This window comes from Prenolepis imparis, unplaced genomic scaffold (genome assembly GCF_030444845.1).
Source record: "Prenolepis imparis isolate NDT839.2.m4 unplaced genomic scaffold, iyPreImpa1.0 SCAF_5, whole genome shotgun sequence".
NCBI lineage: Eukaryota > Metazoa > Arthropoda > Insecta > Hymenoptera > Formicidae > Prenolepis > Prenolepis imparis.
In genome coordinates this window covers 20,487,218-20,506,955 of record NW_028141163.1, presented here as the reverse complement: position 1 = coordinate 20,506,955, position 19,738 = coordinate 20,487,218, and the positions used below count along the sequence as shown (strand labels likewise).

The window sequence follows — 19,738 nt, the reverse complement described above, 5'->3', positions numbered from 1 at the left end:
ACCGCATGAAGTTTTTTTTTGGGTGAGGGGTCCGCGGGGAGAGAGGAACGCGAAGGAGAGCGCGAGGCACACGTGAGAGAGATGACGCAAGCGAGGCGTATATGCAAGAGCGAGAGAGATAGTGCGAGATGGCTAGGTAGCGAGATGACGCGAAGGAGAGCGCGAGGCGCACGCGAGAGAGATGACGCAAGAGCGAGAGAGATAGCGCGAGATGATGAGAGGTAGCGAGATGACGCGAAAGAGAGCGCGAGAGCTGATGCAGCGAAGGAGAACGCAAAGAGAGAGGCGTTCGTAAGAGAGAATTTTTTAAATATTTTTTTTTATAATATTTTTTTTTAATTAATATTTTTAGGATGAGGAAGGGGAGAGGACCTATTCTAAAATAAACTATATATTTTTAATATTTAAAATAATTTTTATTATATAACTAAGTGTGTGTGCAATCATACAATTTTGTGTGTGTGTGTAAATTTAAAAATTTAAAATATAAAATATATAAAATATAAAATATAATATAAAATATAATATAAAATATAAAATATAAATTTGAAATATGAAATATTATATACATATAAAATACATTGATGGCTGCGTCATGATGATCGAACCACATGGGTCGATATGATATTCCGTGACGATCGACCCATGTATCACCACTTGTAGTACGAGGCGGAGGCTGCGAGGTGGTGGTGGCGGTGGGGCGGTGGCTGCGAGGCGGCAGGGCGGAACTCCTACATAACAGAAATTTTTATTAAATATATTATTATTTATTTTATTAATCAATTTATTATTTTAATAATTTATAAATGAAAAGAAATACATACAACAATTATTCCTCCTCAGAGGATTCTCTATGCTCAGCATATGAAAATCTTTTAACGTTCAACTCGAATAGGAAAGAGCGTTCTTTCGGATCATCCCATAGTTTCATAGCCCATAGTTGATATTTTAGAGCATCAGTATGAGGTTTTTTCAAACCGATTTCACGCCCATGTATCGCCTGCACAATTGAATTAACCGGAGTGTGTGTCGAAAGCGCAGGAACATTGGTATCTGCACCGAAGAAACGTTTGCGTAGCAATCTTCTTATTTCTTCAAGTCGCGCGATTCGAGTTGTCCGTGACTGCAAATTTCCAATTAATAATTTCTTGGGGTTGATTTGCATTCCGAAAATTCTCATTAGTTCTTGCGGGCATTGTTCTTCTAACAAGTCGATACAACCATCACAATCTGGCTCCCACATCCAGTAAATCGTTTTATCAATTTTATGTGGAGGCAGTCCGAAAAAATCCCATTCTTTCAGGTCAGCAGCATTCCACAACACAAGTTGTTCCAGTAATTCAATGTATTCCTCCAGAGTTATCATCTTTACAACACTTGCAGAATTATATATCTTACAGTTTCATGCAACCGCACAGCACGAGCATGCGAGTATAAGTCTGCTACTCTATGACACGACACATATATTATAATGTTGCTCCCCTCTTGATTTTAATTCTACATCTCTCTTCATCTCTTCATCTCTCTGTTCTAACTGGAGTATCATCTAGCTCATCATTTTTTGAAGAGTTTTGTTGATAATGCATATGCACATCATACTATTTATATACATATAGAACAGGGGCGGGAAAGAAAGAATTAAACACAGTTTAACAGTAAAATAATTTATTTGTTGCAAGCATTATAAATAATTTCATTTATAGCACAAGTTATCAATACACAATCTATAAGTCAGAGCTGTCCACGTTTTGCACTTTTCGGCCGATTTCCGAGGCTCACCGCCTAGCGGCCCTCACTTACGCTCGAGACCTTAGCAACGCGTGGCCCGATAACCGTAGTTGCTAAGGTCTCGAGCGTAAGTGGGGGCCGCTAGGCGGTGAGCCTCGGAAATCGGCCGAAAAGTGCAAAACATGGACAGCTCTGCTATAAGTGATTCGCTATTAAACATATTACTATCACGTATCGCCTTTGCGGCATTGCTCACATCGTGGATATTATTGCGTTGTAATACATTTACAAATTGCTTAAATTTTTCATTAACACTATGAGTATTCTCACACAGCCAGGAATACATATGATCAATACATTTGTCGAAATCGAATAAATGTAGTAACGTTGATGGTTTCATGTACAAAGAATTATCAGATAAAGTAATTTTTATAATTTTTGAAGTATACATGTTAACCGTTTCAAGTGTCAGATCACTAATCCATAGCGGAGTTTCAGTTAGCTGCTCAATGTCTGCTCGTTTCCGCATTAGAGATTTCCATGTTTCAATGGGTAATATTATTTGATTGCCTCGATTATCACCGAGAGCCAATTCCACATAGGATATTATTCCGACGCTGATTCCTATTTCCAAATATTTGTATGATGTTGGGGTTAAGACGTATCTTCTTCCAAGTATACGAGCCGCACGATGAGATGAAGCGCTACAAAAATTTTATTAAAAATAATTATTTAACAACAAAAAAAAGTTGTTTATTGAAAAATTCATTTAACAGATAATATTGAAACTTACTTGTCACATTTCTTCTTGTACAAAACATTGCTCTCTTGTACTGGAACGTAATAATTCATGCTGGCTGAGTACATTTTAAAAGAACCTTTTCAATCGAGTGATCAATGTAATACTAAATTATTTTTAAATTTTATCCATAATATCCATTGTGACGGGGTGGGGATTATTGCTGATCCGATATTATTTTCAACCAATCAAAGCGCCGATGCACAGCTGCTGCTATGACATCAGTCCCAGGTGTTCAAAATGCAACATATTCAAAATTTTCAAGCGCCGATGCGCGGCTGCTATGACATCATCCTCAAATGAAATGTTAGAATTATTGTCAAGGTCAAAATGTGCAAAATGCAACATATTCAAAATTTTCAAGCGCCGATGCGCGGCTGCTATGACATCATCCTCAAATGAAATGTTAGAATTATTGTCAAGGTCAAAATGTGCAAAATGCAACATATTCAAAATTTTAAGCACCAATGCACTGGCTGCTGTCATCCCCCAGGTGTTCAAAATGCAAAACATATTCAAAATTTTCAAGCGCCGATGCACGACTGCTATGACATCATCCTTAATGAAATATTAGAATTATTGTCAAGATCAAATGTGCAAAATGCAACATACTCGAGTTTTTCAAGTGTCAGTGATCAAATAAAAATGCTGGTAAGGAGGCATACTCTGTCAGTATCTTTGTCAGAGGTTCAGCAAGAGCATCTCAAATATGGCACAATTGGAAGCAAGTTTGTTGGAGCAAGCCACAAGGGTGAATTTGGTGGAGGAATATATTGTGTGGGAGCAGCAATGTGACGAATACATCGAATCACTGGAAGAACAAAGTCGAATAAAACGACCACGATTACCGATCGGAGTTCGACAATCGCTTGTCTCCCAAATCGCGCGTCTCGAAGGGTTGAAGAATTCGGTACGCAGACGTTTTGTACATGCAGGTGCAGTTCGCAAGACATCGGACTCATATGGCGAGAGATTGATACGGCGTTCGAGAGCCGCATCTTGACTGGTGCGGTGATAAACAGCAATCACATCGAACCTCGTCAATTTCTAGAGGAGGCCAAAGACATTGTGATCAGACACATGCAAAAAGTGCTGCAAAAACACACTAGTGTGAAAGTGAACACTATATTTAATGGCGAGTTCATGTCGGGCGATAAGCGTGCTAATAAAAGTATCAATACGAAAAACTTTGAAATCTTTCGCACCTCTGATTTACATGATTGGTACAAACGCCGCGTTATCGACCTTACACTAGCATCGCTAGAAGAGTTTCAAGAACGCGATAGTGGTTGGGCATTGTCGCGAATAAACAATTTAATTGTAAATATAAACAAGTATAATCCAATGCGTGCGGGATGTCACATTAAATTGCCGCGAGAAATAATGATGAAAAGAGCGGTGGTGAACGTGCAATCAAAAGACAATGCATGTTTTGCGTGGGCGGTGGTCGCAGCTCTATACCCCGCCGAAAGAAATGTGCAACTAGAATCTTCATATCCCCATTACACAACAGTGTTGAATCTCCAGGACATTGAGTTTCCAGTGACTGTGAATCAAATTAAGAAATTTGAACTATCAAACAACATTTCGATAAATGTGTACAGCATCGAAGAAAAGAACATTGTCTCGATACGTCTCAGCGAGCAAAAGAAAGACAGACACGTCAACTTGCTGTACGTGGAAGACAGCAACAGCGTTGGACATTTCACCTGGATCAAGAATCTCTCCCGACTTGTCAGCTCACAATTGAGCAAAAACAATGACAGAAAATATATCTGCGATCGGTATGTATATTTATTGCAAATTATATATTAAATAATCATAAAATAATTATAAAGTGTTTATAATTGTTATTTTACAGATGTCTGCATTATTTCGGTTCGGAAGACAAGTTGCAGTCACATATGGTAGACTGCGGAAAGATGAATGACTGCGCTATCCAGTTACCGAGCGATAAGGACAAGTGGCTCGCGTTCAACAACTTTAATCGCAAAGAACGACTTCCTTTTGTCGTATACGCAGACCTCGAATGTGTGCTGACAAAGACGAATAAGAAGGAAGAAGAAAAGAATTTATACCAACATCACCAAGTATTTAGTATAGCATATTATGTACATTGCTCATATGACGATTCATTATCCGAGTATTATTCTCGTCGTAGTGTAGATTGCGTTTCGTGGTTTTCCAAACAACTACAAAATTTAGCGATACGCGTAAAGAATATTTTAGCAACTAACGTCCCCATGGTAAATTTAACATCAGACGAGTGGGAAAAATTTCATAGCGCGACGCATTGTCATATATGTGAGAAACCATTCACGCAAGAAGACGATACACGCGTACGCGATCATTGCCATCTGACCGGACGATACAGAGGTCCAGCACACTCAAATTGCAACTTAAATTATAAAAACTCTTTTTGTTTACCAATAGTATTTCATAATTTATCCGATTACGACTCACATTTCATAATTAAGGAAATAGCTACAGCGTTCGAAGGGGGAATCGAATTACTTCCAATAACTAAAGAAAAATATATATCATTTACAAAAAATGTTCAAATTGCAGAAGACAAATCCAGAAATATTAAATTACGTTTTATCGATTCATATAAATTTCTCAATACTAGTCTCGACAAATTGGCATCATTTCTAAGTAAAGATAAACTCAAAAATTTACAATTGAAATTTCAAAATTTATCTACCGAAAATTTCAATATATTAACACGGAAAGGTGTCTTTCCGTATGAATACATCAACTGTTTTGAAAGGTTGCATGATACGTGTTTACCGCCCCGCGAATCATTTTACAGTTCCTTGACCGGCGACACTGTATCCGAGAACGATTACGCGCACGCTGAAAACGTATGGGAGCGGTTCTCCATTCGAACGCTGGGCGAATATAGCGACTTATATTTAAAAACTGATGTCTTATTATTAACCGACATTTTTGAAAATTTCCGGGATAAATGTATCGAGAGTTATGGGCTCGACCCCGCGTATTACTATACTCTCCCCGGGTATACGTGGGACGCCATGTTAAAGCACACAAAAATTACGTTCGAATTACTTACAGACGTTGACATGGTAATGTTTATCGAACGGGGCGGTCTGAGTCAATGTTCAAACATATGCACAAGCTAATAACAAGTACATGCAGTCGTACGATCCATTGAAACCATCTTCATATCTAATGTATTTCGATGTAAATAATTTGTATGGATGGGCAATGTGTCAACCATTGCCTTATGCTGATTTTCAATGGGTCGACGATGTATTTAATTTCGACACATCATCTATCGCGCTCGATTCACCCACAGGCTACATCCTCGAGGTAGATTTAGAATATCCGCGACATCTTCACGACACGCACACTGACCTACCGTTTTGCCCGACACGCGACAAGCCGCCAGGCAAGCGGGAAGATAAGCTTCTCGCAACGCTATATGATAAGAAGCGATATGTGATACACTACCGCAACCTGCAGCAATGTACGCGTCACGGCCTTCGCGTTGCAAAAATACATCGCATATTACAATTCGCGCAATCTCCATGGCTTCGAAATTATATCGAACTTAATACGCAATTTAGAACACACGCGAAAAATAATTTTGAAAAAAATTTATATAAATTGATGAATAATGCAGTATTCGGCAAAACGATGGAAAATGTGCGTAATCGGGTTGATGTAAAACTTATCACACATTGGGAAGGAAGATACGGTGCAGAGGCAATGATTGCGAAACCAAATTTCCACAGTAGAAGCATCTTTTCGGAAAATCTTATTGCTGTAGAATTACGTAAACTCGAAGTAAAATTTTACAAACCAATCTATGTCGGCATGTGCATACTCGACATCTCCAAAACATGTTTATACGAATTTCATCACGAGTACATGTCACCGCTATATCGCGACAGATGCAGGATAATGTACACCGACACAGATAGCCTAATATACCACATCGAATGTGAAGATGTGTACGAGAATATAAAGCGCAACCTCGACAAATTTGATACGAGCGATTACCCTGCGGACAATGTGTATGGTATACCGCTCGTGAATAAAAAAGTACCTGGTCTAATGAAAGATGAAAATAACGGTGTGATTATGACCGAATTTGTAGGGCTTAGAGCAAAAATGTATGCCTTGCGAGTGGATGGCAAGAAAGATACGAAAAAAGTAAAAGGAGTCAAGAGTAACGTTGTCGCGAGAACGATAACGTTTGATGATTATACGCGGTGTTTGAATGAAGAGATTGAAATGACACGTAGTCAGTCATGTATAAGATCGAAATTGCATGAAGTATACACCATTCGCGAGACGAAAATTGCTCTAAGTCCTCACGATGACAAGCGGTATATCATACCTGAAACCACTGATACATTACCATGGGGACATTATAAAATACCTTTGTAAATAATATTTGTTGTAAAATATGTATATTTTGTATAAATATGTATATTATATGTATATTTGTATTTATAAAATTATTAGATAAATATATTGTAAAATAAACAGTGTACAAATATTTTAAATAAATGTTTATAATACATTATTTTTATGAATCCATGAGTTGTGAGATTTATCCAGTCCCAACCATTTCACATAAACATCATCGCCTTTTTTCCGCAAAACCTTTTCCACGAGATATACATCGGGATTTGCAACATGATGTAACTCGTACTCGTAGAATCCTCCGGCGACGGAATTTCCGCGCGAATCTTCAAGTATATATGTCGCAGGATTAGTTTTCTGCACTTTAATAATTTTAAATATTTCGGTAGTCCAATTTGGTGTAAAACCTTTTTCGAAGATGGTCTTGAATTTACTCACGCGTACCTGACAGCCTACTTTGAATCTTGCCGGAGCAGCAATTTTTACGTTACTGTATATCGTATTTAAAAGTTTTTCGGCAATCTCCGGAGTAACATCGATAGGTTTCATGCCGATAGTGCGATGTTTTCGCGCATTGTACTCTGCAACGAGTCGGGACAGCGCGTTGATCCACTTGTAATTGCCATTAAGTGTAAACATTTTCCACATATTGTTCTTTAAAGTACGATTAAATCGTTCCACCACTGAGGCTTTCATAACAGAATACGTCGAGTAATGATTGATGTTGTGTTTTTTTACGAGTTTCTGCACATTTGCATTGTAAAATTCTTTTCCTCTATCGGTTTGTATGTTTCTCGGACATCTCTTGCTATCTCGAATTATCTCGGCGATAGCGTCAGCTGTTTCGGATCCGCTCTTATTCTTGAGCGGCACGGCCCATGCATACTTGCTCAACACATCGATGACGGTGAGTATGTAATTGTATCCTTTGTTGACTCTTGCATAAGGACGCATCTCGACCACGTCAGCTTGCCACAGGTCGTCGTATCCACGTACTATGACGCGTCTACGCGGAAAATTTCTTCTCGCTGGAGCGTGCAATTCCTCCACGAGTAGCTGCTTTTCAGAGGTGTTTGATCAATGCATATTTGTAATAATGTGATATAATTTTCACATACAGTTCTTTATGTATCTTTTGATGTAGTCTGCGTTACAACCATTTTATCCAGCGTTAATAATAGCGCCTGCACAATCCTTTCAAGCCTGATTATTTTTTTCTCAATTTCTTTCTGTTGATCTCTCAAAAGCTTGACACTCGCTTCGACATATCGTTTGTTGGCTGCATCATTATCATCTTCCGGTTGCGCTACACGTCGTATCTTGCGCGACCTTGCGTCATAGCCGGAGGTTGTTAGACACAGAGTGTTATCGCGCACGTAATTTCTTAGTAATCCATTCCATTGATAATATGAATTATTATTATTCGACGTTCCAAGTGATAATCCAAATTTATTAATCGACATTTCGATACCACTAATATTGACAGACTGACTCGTATCGTGGATGTATAACTTATTTTATAATAATGCCAGCTTCGTAAAGTTCCTCGATAATCGACAATATTTCATTGCCGTGGGCGTTGTTGCCGGCTTGACATGAAGCTTCGAGCAATCGCAGACGATCTACCAACTCGTTGGTATCATTCCAATGCACATAATCAATCTTATTATTGTTTAAGGTCATAGCATGCGGTATACCTTTTCCAGATTTTTTATCAGAGAATAATGGTGCGATTATATATTTATATTTGTATCCCTTGTTACCTAATACTGGCTGATTCACATTACCATTTCGTCTGTGCGCATTTGTTCTTATTAATATACTTTTATAATTCTGCAAGTCGTTTGCATTATATATTTCATCGTCGGGAATTCTCTTGAAAACCAACTCGTAAAGACCTGCTGTTCCAACGTATTTTGATCCATCGATAATTATATTATCATTTTTATCCACATCGAAATTTTTATTACCGAGCATCATTCCTTTGTCGATAAATTTAACACCGTATACGTAATCCATCTTGGAATTTTTATCTTGACTCAATATAGCTGCCACATATTTTTGAGCAAGTGGACCCAGGTGATTTCGCAATGAATTTTGACCCTCAGATGTTTGTAATGAATGTTGAATCGATGTCACAAGCGATTCAGGTGAAGTCTCGAAAATTTCCTCGATAGACGTCTTATCATGCAATAATTGCCTTGGTTGTACATCTTGTATCGGAGTAGAAGTAGTTGCATCCAATAATTGTTGCATTCGCCTGCTTTTGATTCGCTTTGGAGTAGAAGTTATACCGCTCAATGATATATTTGATCGCTTTGTTTTAAACTCTTTTTTCTCTCCGAGCATACTCGATGGTTCAATCTTTTCTTCACCAGACTCAACACCAACTGTATTTTCAACAAGCTGTTTCAAAGGTTCAGAGATTGGTTTAAAATGCCTCTCCAATGCATCGTCCTCCTCCATTTTACCAGTTTTCAAGAAACGATATTTTTTACGGATTGAATCGCTCGTTTTCGCAATCTCTTTCACAATCTTTTCACGATCGTTATTCATCATGTTGCAATTTAGACGTTGCTCGATCAATGTGTCGAAAGCGACTAATTGCTTTGCGGTATTGCAAATTCATTAAATCCTTTTCTATATCGTCCATTAGTCAGCGGACTGTCCTTGTCAATCGCCGCGAATCCATATTTATGTTGCCAACATTTCTGGCAAAAAGCGCGAAAATTATCATAAGACATATCTGTATTTACGTGATCGTTGTACACATGTTTCAAGTTTGTCCCATCTTGTTTAAATAAAATTAATAAGTTTGCATTGTCACGTATAAGATGCTTGGGTATCTTGGCATACCATGTTTGACAATTATGTTTGACAAAGATAGAAATAGTCGACGCTCGAGTGTCGTCCCATTGCAAAGTACTCTCTTATCATATTTTGCTTGTCGCATGCCACGTCATCAAAGATAAAAATGGAATTCGGAAGCGCCTCACTCGGTGGAATGACATCGCTATTATTAGAGAATGTAAAATAACCAATTTCTTCTATCATTGATAGCAAATTTTCCAAATATCGATATTTTGGTTGTTGAAGCGATTTCGAGTAAACGTACATGTTCTCGAAGCAAACGCCGTGCAGGCTTTCTATCAAACTAATCAACGCGTTAGTTTTACCGCAATTCGAGGGGCCGCAGATGATACCGCGTATAGTATTTGGTAGCATGTTTCCATGTCTGCGTATTTCTTTATCCAACATTAACCGTGTTTTATCGTCGAAATTTGTAACTTTGATTATCGTCGATTGCTGAACGAACCGCATGTTTTCTCTCGAATGAATGAATGAGTCATGGAGAGCCTATTTATAGCTGCGTGGAACCATGAATCGCTCAGTAGCGAAAAAATGTTTCTTCTGCTAACAAGTGCTTCCGATATTCACGGTTTAAGCGACGAACAGCTGCAATTTGTGCCAAAAGCATTTTTATTGCGATACGAAAATCACATCCACTACGTGTGGGACAAGCTTCCGGAACACATAAAGGCGGATCCAGAGATTCAGGCCTGTCGCCGCTGTTTCGAACATTACAATCGACCGTGGCAGCGAACGCACATCGACGGTCCAGCGCCGATGATAAAGGATTGCAGCGAATGTCAACGAAAATAGGTAGTGGTCTCTTTAATCGCGCGATAAACGCACTTCCGATCGAATTACATATCCCCGGCTATCAGTTTTGCGGTCCGGGGACTCATTTGGAAAAGCGATTGGCTAGAGGTGATCGAGGCATTAATCCATTGGATGCCGCGTGTCGCGAGCACGACATTGCATATTCTCAAAGCAACGCCCTCAGAGAACGACACGTTGCTGACAATATACTCGCTGCGAAAGCGCGAAAACGTATTACTGCGAGAGATTCGATTCTTGGTGAAAGAGCAGCCGCTACGACTGTTTGGGCAGCTATGAAAGCAAAGACAAAATTCGGTATGGGGATGAAGACGAAAAAATCTTTGAAAAAGAAGAAGAAACGAATACTACCTGTGGCGAAGCGTGGTGGTATCTTGCCAATTTTACCTTTGTTGGGAGTTCTCGGTTCGTTGGCCGGTGGAGCAGCGGGAGTCGCAAAGGTTGTGAATGATCGCAAGGCTGCGCAACGTCAGCTTGAAGAAATGCAACGTCATAATCGCGCTATGGAAGGTCGTGGAGTTTATCTCGCTCCATACAAGCGTGGACAGGGATTCTCAACTAAGAAAAAAAAACGTCAAAAAAAAACGCTAAAAATGCCTGTGGGTGTAACAACTAATGTACAATTGCAACAACTGGCAAGACGTATGCGTATACCATTCTTTAGAGGTGTTTTCATGCGCAATAATTTACCGATAAGCGGTATACGACAAAATGAAAGCGGTATTGTAAATTTGGATGACGTTGATGGTTCCGGTACCCATTGGGTAGCATATGTAAAGAGAGGAAATCGAGCAATATATTTCGATAGTTTTGGCAATCTTCAACCACCCAAAGAATTGGTGCAATATTTAAATGTTGCGAAAATAGAATACAATCACACATCCTATCAAAATTATAATCAGAATAATTGTGGACAATTGTGTTTACGATTTCTTCAAACGACTGATATAAAGCCTGTCAATCCATCATCACGATTCAGTTTGACAACATGTCGCTAACACTAACGTTGACTGGTAAAAGTAGCGTTCTCGCTGTAAGCTACTTTCCAGCTATAGATTTATCGAATGGTGATTATGAGCTCGGTTTAACAGATTTTGAAACTTATCATACGATACCGAATGTAAATTCTAAGAATAATAAATTTTACTTTGATAACGATGACAAGGAAATTACGATACCCGAAGGATCATACGAAATACAAGCTATAGATGAGTATCTGAGACGTGCAATTTCACAATATCCTTCCAATAAAGAGCAGAATGAAGATGCAATAGCGCTTCGCGCCAATCATAATACTCTAAAGAGCGAAATCAAATGCATCTATAGAATAAATTTTAGTAAACCAGACAGCATTGGATCGCTGTTGGGATTCTCGTCGAATCGTATATTGCAACCTCACAAATGGCATGATTCGGATTTACCTATAAATATTATTAGCGTGAATATTATCCGTATAGAATGTAGCGTCACCACTGGTGCGTACAGTAATGACAAGCGCGTACACACGATACATGAATTTTCACCAAGCGTGCCGCCAGGATATAAGATATCGGAAACGCCTGCACAGATCATTTATCTCCCGATCGTCGTACGGAGCACTACTGATCTAACGATACGCATTGTTGATCAAGAAGGACGATTGCTGGATTTTCGAGGAGAGGAAGTTACTGTAAAATTACACGTACGGCGTCGACAAAATTAGCGTGTGATGCTCGTGCTAAATGATACGGAGCACGTGAGACAATAATTTTACGAGGGACAATACTTTTGCGAGAGCAGCTGCGGCAGTGAGCGACAATAATCAGAGATCTCGTTACACTAAAAAGAAACTCAGCGCATTGAATCGCGAATTTCTAAAATCATTGGGATTCATCGTACGAAAAGATGATTGATATTTTGAATATTGGTGGTGAACCAGTCTTTGATGATCGTATCGTCAAGGTTGAGTTCACATACATACAATCAATACGCCAACTCATCGCTTGGACATAGCGATGAGATACGGATACCTATACACCACCAGGATTTGTACACGTTACCGTGCGAAAGCTTTCTGTATGTTGAGGGAAAGTTGACGATATCTAAAATAGATGCAAATGAAACGCTGGTATTGGCAAATAACTGCGTTGCGTTCATGTTTGATGAAATTCGATATGAACTCGATGGTGTGGAGATTGATCGCAACAGAACCGTTGGAATAACTTCTACGTTGAAAAATTATGTCTCTTTAACTACCGAGAGAAGTAAAATCTTGAAGAATGCCGGGTGGGATATGACACATAATGGATCATGTGGTAATAGTTGCATGTTTAACTTTTGCGTACCGCTCAACATGCTGTTGGGATTTTGCGAAGATTACAAGCGAGTTGTGATTAATGCTCGCCACGAATTAATTTTGATACGTTCGCGCAACGACAATTGTCTGTATGGACCTGCTGAAGCTGATATTGAATTAATCAAGATACAATGGCGTATGCCGCATGTAATATTGAACGAAATCAATAAACTATCCTTGTTACGAACATTGGAAAGCGGGCGATTCTTAAACATGAGTTTTCGCTCTTGGGATCTGTACGAATTTCCGCTGTTACATAGTACGACCAAGCATTCATGGACTGTGAAAACCGCCTCTCAGCTGGAAAAGCCGCGATATGTGATCTTTGCACTGCAGACTGGTAAAAAGAATGTTATGACAAAAGATGTTAATACATTCGATCATTGTAAATTAGCCAATGTTAAGCTATATCTAAACTCGGAATCTTATCCCTACGATGATTTCAATTTAGATTTTGATAGAAACAGATGGTCGATTCTGTATGATATGTACTCTCGTTTTCGCAAATCTTATTACGGGTGTGATATTGAGAATGTACTAACTATAGCAAAATTTCTACATTGCGGCCCTCTCGCAGTTATTGATTGTTCGCGACAAAATGAATCTGTCAAAAATTCTACCGTGGACGTGAGAATAGAATTTGAATGTAAGGAAGATGTACCGGCAAATACTACCGCCTATTGTCTCATTTTGCATGATCGTGTTGTCGAATATTGTCCGTTGACCAACATAGTTCGTAAAATTACTTAGCATTTATCCTCCGATATAAAAGATTGAGATTTTTAACAATCGACATCAGTCGTCCAACATTCTTGCAACAATATGGATGTACCGACGTTTGTGGATCTACAAGGATTTATTTTCAATAAACAGTTTATTGTGAAGGAAGCGGCGATCCTGAGAAGAGGATTCATTGTTTCACATTATTTTTTCGCATGCCCCGTACCATGGGGTGTGCTCATAAAATCGGAGAGACGTCAAGCCTCATGGTTGACTCGAAATCATCATGGATTGCAATTGGTAGATGGAAACGTTCCATACAGCATGGCTCAGCGTTTGATTACAACAGCTATCGCTGGTATGATACAAGAAGAAGAAGAGTCATCCTCTCTTGTGTACGTAAAAGGTCATGAAAAGCGAGAATGGTTGATCGATATAATGGACGATGCGAGAAACGGTTTCATTATTGAGACCTTGGATGCAGACTATGAAGATATTCCTACCTTAAACAACTTAGATACTACCTATAGCCTACGTTGCGATAAACATGTAAAAAATTGTGCTTTAGAAAATGTATTTAAAATATTTAATTGGTGGTCAAATCATCGCAATGATTCGCCACACCCTTTTTTTTGAATAAATTAATATTAAAATAATATTCTCTTTGTTCTCTCTCTCTCCTTTTCCTCATATGCATACAAGAATTATATGTCCGCACGTGCTCGTATTAATTTCAGTATGCGACAGCATTCTTATGTTATAATTTTTAAATGTAGTCGATTGAGGTTTGAATGTGGTTGATTGATGTTCAATCGAGGTTCGAAGGTGGTTGATTGACGTTCGATCGAGGTACGAACGTGGTTTGAAAGTGGTTCGAAGGTGGTTGATTGATGTTCGATCGAGGGTTGAAGGTGGTTGATTGGTGTTCGATTGTGGTTCGAACGTGATTCTATTGACGTTCGATTGTGATTTCAATTTTAAATATTATTCATATGCTTATTCTCATCATGGAATCTTTGTCTCGGACCATCTGTTTTCTTATCTCATGTACTGAGTAAGCGTTCAAGCTATTATGTCATACATCCCCTACTCTTTTTAACGTGAGTCTTTTTAACCCCGTGGTGTTCGTACATCCATCATAAAGTTTCAGACTGTTAATAATGGAGCACGAGGTTATAATTATTGATGATAGTGATGATGAGTCGATAGTGGCTGAAGTTGGATCAGACGTTGATGCTATATCAGACGACGAAATGGGCTCGGACGTTGAAATTGAGCCCGCAAACGATTCGGACTATGATAGTGAGTGCGATGGTGTTACTCGCGAAAGAAGAGTGCAAAACTTGTATACAGCGGACATCATCGCCATGGATGATACGACGAGAATGTGCGCGATACGTCTGTATTATCGTCCATGGGGTAAGTTGTGCACAAGGTGTTTTGTGCGAATGCAAGATCTTTTCGTTGAAATTTACGTCGTGCGCACTCACCAAACGGCACAATACGAGCAGCTTTTGGGACAGTGGTGTACCGGTTGTCAGGCTCCGATGGACCAAATTTTTACAAGAAACATGTGTCCAGTGTGCAATCCATGTAAGTCTCATTAATTTTATAATAACTAAATTAAAATATTTAAAAATTATTAAATTAATAAAAAAAAACTTTTTTTTTTGTTATGCAGGAGTTCCGCCCTGCCACCTCGCAGCCACCGCCCCACCGCCACCTCGCAGCCACCATCGCGCTGCAGTAAATTTTATATACTTTTTTATATTATTATTGTATTATTATATTTCATATTTTAATTTTTATATACTTTTTTACATTAATTTTATATTAATTTATATTTTATATTTTATATATTTTATATTTTAAATTCACATATACACACACACACAAAATTGTATCATTGCACACACACACCTATTTTATAAATAAACATTATTTTAAATATTAAATAAATGTATTTATTTTAGAATAAGTCCTCTCTCCCCTTCCTCCTATTAAAAATATTAATTTAAAAAAAAATATTATAAAAAAAAATATTTAAAAAATTCTCTCTTACGAACGCCTCTCTCTTTGGTACGAACGTGGTTCGAAAGTGGTTGATTGAGGTACGAACGTGGTTCGAAAGTGGTTCGAAGGTGGTTGATTGATGTTCGAAGGTGGTACGAACGTGGTTCGAAGGTGGTATGAAAGTGGTTCGAAAGTGGTTGATCGAGATATGAAAGTGGTTCGAAAGTGGTTCGAAGGTGGTTGATCGAGGTATGAAAGTGGTTCGATCGAGGTATGAAGGTGGTTGATCGATGTATGTACGTGGTTCGATCGAGGTTCGATTGTGGTTCGAACGTGGTTCTATTGATGTTCGATTGTGGTTTCAATTTTAAATATTATTCATATGCTTATTCTCATCATGGAATCTTTGTCTCGGACCATCTGTTTTCTTATCTCATGTACTGAGTAAGCGTTCAAGCTAATTCTTATGTCATACATCTCCTACTTTTCCTACCGAGAGCGGGTCTGTCTCCGCGATGTTCGTCATAAAGTTTTTAGCGTTTGACGCGTTAGTATCTTAAACAATTTAAAATGGAATTTATTAAAGAGAGAGTGCGCCATGACGATCGACCCAGGTGGGTCGATATGATATTTCGTGACGATCGACCCATGTATCATGACTTATGGTATGAGTCGGAGCGTGAGGTGCATATTAGGTGGGTGCGGATAGGTCGGGAGTATGACCGATATTATAATGACCTGCTGTGGGGCGACATAGAGGAAGAGGTCCCTGACGGCGAATGGGATGATGTGTGCTGCCTTCGCCAGTTGTTCGGGGAGGAACCTTATCCTCCCGAACATGTCCCGGAGCCATTATGGGCCTAGTAAGTATTTCTTTTCATTTATAAATTATTAAAATAATAAATTGATTAATAAAATAAATAATAATATATTTAATAAAAATTTCTGTTATGTAGGAGTTCCGCCTCGCAGCCACCGCCCCACCGCCACCTCGCAGCCACCACCACCTCGCAGCCTCCGCCTCGTACCACAAGTGGTGATACATGGGTCGATCGTCACGGAATATCATATCGACCCATGTGGTTCGATCATCATGACGCAGCCATCAATGTATTTTATATGTATATAATATTTCAAATTTCAAATTTATATTTTATATTTTATATTATATTTTATATTATATTTTATATTTTATATTTTATATATTTTATATTTTAAATTTTTAAATTTACACACACACACACAAAATTGTATGATTGCACACACACATAGTTATATAATAAAAATTATTTTAAATATTAAAAATATATAGTTTATTTTAGAATAGGTCCTCTCCCCTTCCTCATCCTAAAAATATTAATTTAAAAAAAATATTATAAAAAAAAATATTTAAAAAATTCTCTCTTACGAACGCCTCTCTCTTTGCGTTCTCCTTCGCTGCATCAGCTCTCGCGCTCTCCTTCGCGCTATCTCTCTCGCTACCTCTCATCATCTCGCGCTATCTCTCTCGCTGTTGCGTCATCTCTCTCGCGTGCGCCTCGCGCTCTCCTTCGCGTCATCTCGCTACCTAGCCATCTCGCACTATCTCTCTCGCTCTTGCATATACGCCTCGCTTGCGTCATCTCTCTCACGTGTGCCTCGCGCTCTCCTTCGCGTTCCTCTCTCCCCGCGGACCCCTCACCCAAAAAAAAACTTCATGCGGTCTTTCGCGGACGCTTCCCCTCCCCGCGGACCCCTCGCGGACCCTAAAATCGCGGACGCTCCCCCTCCCCGCGGACCCCTCGCGGACCCGGTACCAAAATCGCGGACGCTTCCCCCTCCCCGCGGACCCCTCGCGGTACATCGCGGACGCCTCCCGCGTGACGTCATTCCCCCTCCTCGCGTGACGTCATTCCCCCGCGCCCTGGGTTCCCCTCGCCCCTCATCCCCCCCCCTCATTGCCCCGTAGTTAGAACCCGCCTAGTATTACTACTCTCATCACCAAAAATCCTCAAAGAGGGGATGTTACCTCTACCAACTGCCGTTAAAGATTCAAATTTTGGGTCCAAAACCCTCTCGACATCCCTCAAAAGAATCTTCCGACGTAACGCCGCATTATAGCGTTCCTTAGCCTCCGCGAGGCCAACATATTCCCCGGTCGTTTTAGGACGACCACCCTTTTTTAAAGGAGGAGGAGACTTACCTCCTTTTACAGCTGCTAATGGTGTGACCTCCGCAGTAGTATCCTCTTCTATAGGATGAGAGAAAGCTTCCGATGAGATCTCCATCACCGGATTCTCCTCTAGACCATCGTCCTCGCTGGAGATAGATTTCCCACGAGGGGAACTCCGCGGCAAGTCAAGAGAATGGTCCTCAAGCCTCTCCAAGCTCACCATCAAAGACCTTCCCGCATGAATGTCCTCCATACATTTCACGAAGTCTTCATGGTACATCTGCAATAAGTCTTCCTCTTTAAAGACATCTCCTTCATGGCGTTCAACCCCACTACCCCGAGCGATAGCCCCTTCTTTCAGTGCCCTCGCCGGCAAAGCACTGGATGGCCCGACATCTGATGACGACGAGAAAGTGGCCGGGACAATACCCCCCTCCCGCCGGTCCATGGTATCCGAACCCATGGCGTTTTTTACTTGTTTCGTTACTTCCATGATCTGAAACAAATAAATTGGTTTTCTGTCGGGGTTTTCCTTCCCTTAGGAGGTTGTCTTACCAGACTAACGGAGCCTCCACTCCGGGTGTTATTTCGGTGTTTTCCTTCACCTAAGCTCCGGTACCTCGGGCGCGCTAATGCCCGTACATCTTAGACGAGTCAAAGATGCTCGTGAGGGAAAAAGAAAAGTTTAGTTTACTTAAAAAGTTTAGTTTTTTTAAATTTAGTTTACTTAACCTAATAAAAATGAGCGGAAAGAGACAAACCGATCTTAGTAAGTATAATATATGATAAACACATATATAGGAGGTATACTGATTTACAAAAAAAATATATTTATTTCAGAACATAAAATGTGGTTATTGTGGAGAAATATTAACTGTTATCATACAAGAAGAAATATTTCGTCATAAATGTCTTCAACATTATAATGAAAACATGCATGATATATGCATTAATGAAGATTTTGTTGTAATTATTAGTAAGTGTTTTAATTAATAATTAAATATAGGTACGCTCGTATATTAGAAATAACAATCTTGCATAGGATAAAGAAGGCCAACTATCGAGCTAAATTATGTGGATGTTATAAAAGAAATTTATTTATTGTATTATACATTAATTAGGAAAATATAACAAACGTTTCGACTGTACGCAGTTTTCTTCAATGTTCAAATCTGTTACATATAATATTACAGTAATTATCAGTTTATCCGTGTAAATGACCAAATTCGTTGTAGTCTTTAACGCATTGCAAATAATAGAAGTAAGCTGTTATTTTGACATTCATTATTATAATTCATCTGTGAATTTATTTCGAATCATTTTGTGTATTTTTCTCTGGTTTTTTACTGAAGAATTTTTTCCCAATGAGGGAAACATTTTACAATTCCAACGTTGGAAGGCGTGGAATTATCATGGTTTCGGGTAATATATAGAACCGCTGTATGAAATGAAGAATTTATTTACCGGAATGGAAACCGATATTTTGTGTTTTAATATTAAGTTTGACTTACTTGTGTGTCTATTTACAGATGAGTTTTTTTGATTGCCAGAGTCTGAGATTAGATACATCTTATTTCCAACACAGTAATGAGAAATGGTTATTATGTGTTGTTTATATATCAAGGGTTAACTCACTGTTTGTTTGTTTTTTGTAGGTTTGCTAATTTCTCAAGTATATCAAAATAAGAATCGTTGAGTAACTCGGTGTCTTTGTTTAAATTTAATCCGTTTTTTTTGTTCTTTAATATGTAACATTTCCGATATCATTCTTTTAGAATAATTAGTTTCATGATCTAAAATTTTAACGTTGTCCCATTCAAATGTATGTTGTTCTTTAATAATATGTTCTGATATTACCGCGTGTCTCGTTGAACTTAGTCTGATGTTATTCTTATGTTCTTTGATTCTAGTCTGT

General features: G+C 38.9%; 1 pseudogene; it reads left to right on the top strand.

Annotated features, from left to right (window-relative positions):
- Window positions 1-3,871: 3,871 nt before the first annotated feature.
- Window positions 3,872-19,738, top strand: part of LOC145936545 (uncharacterized) — a 28,971-nt pseudogene continuing 13,104 nt past the window's right edge.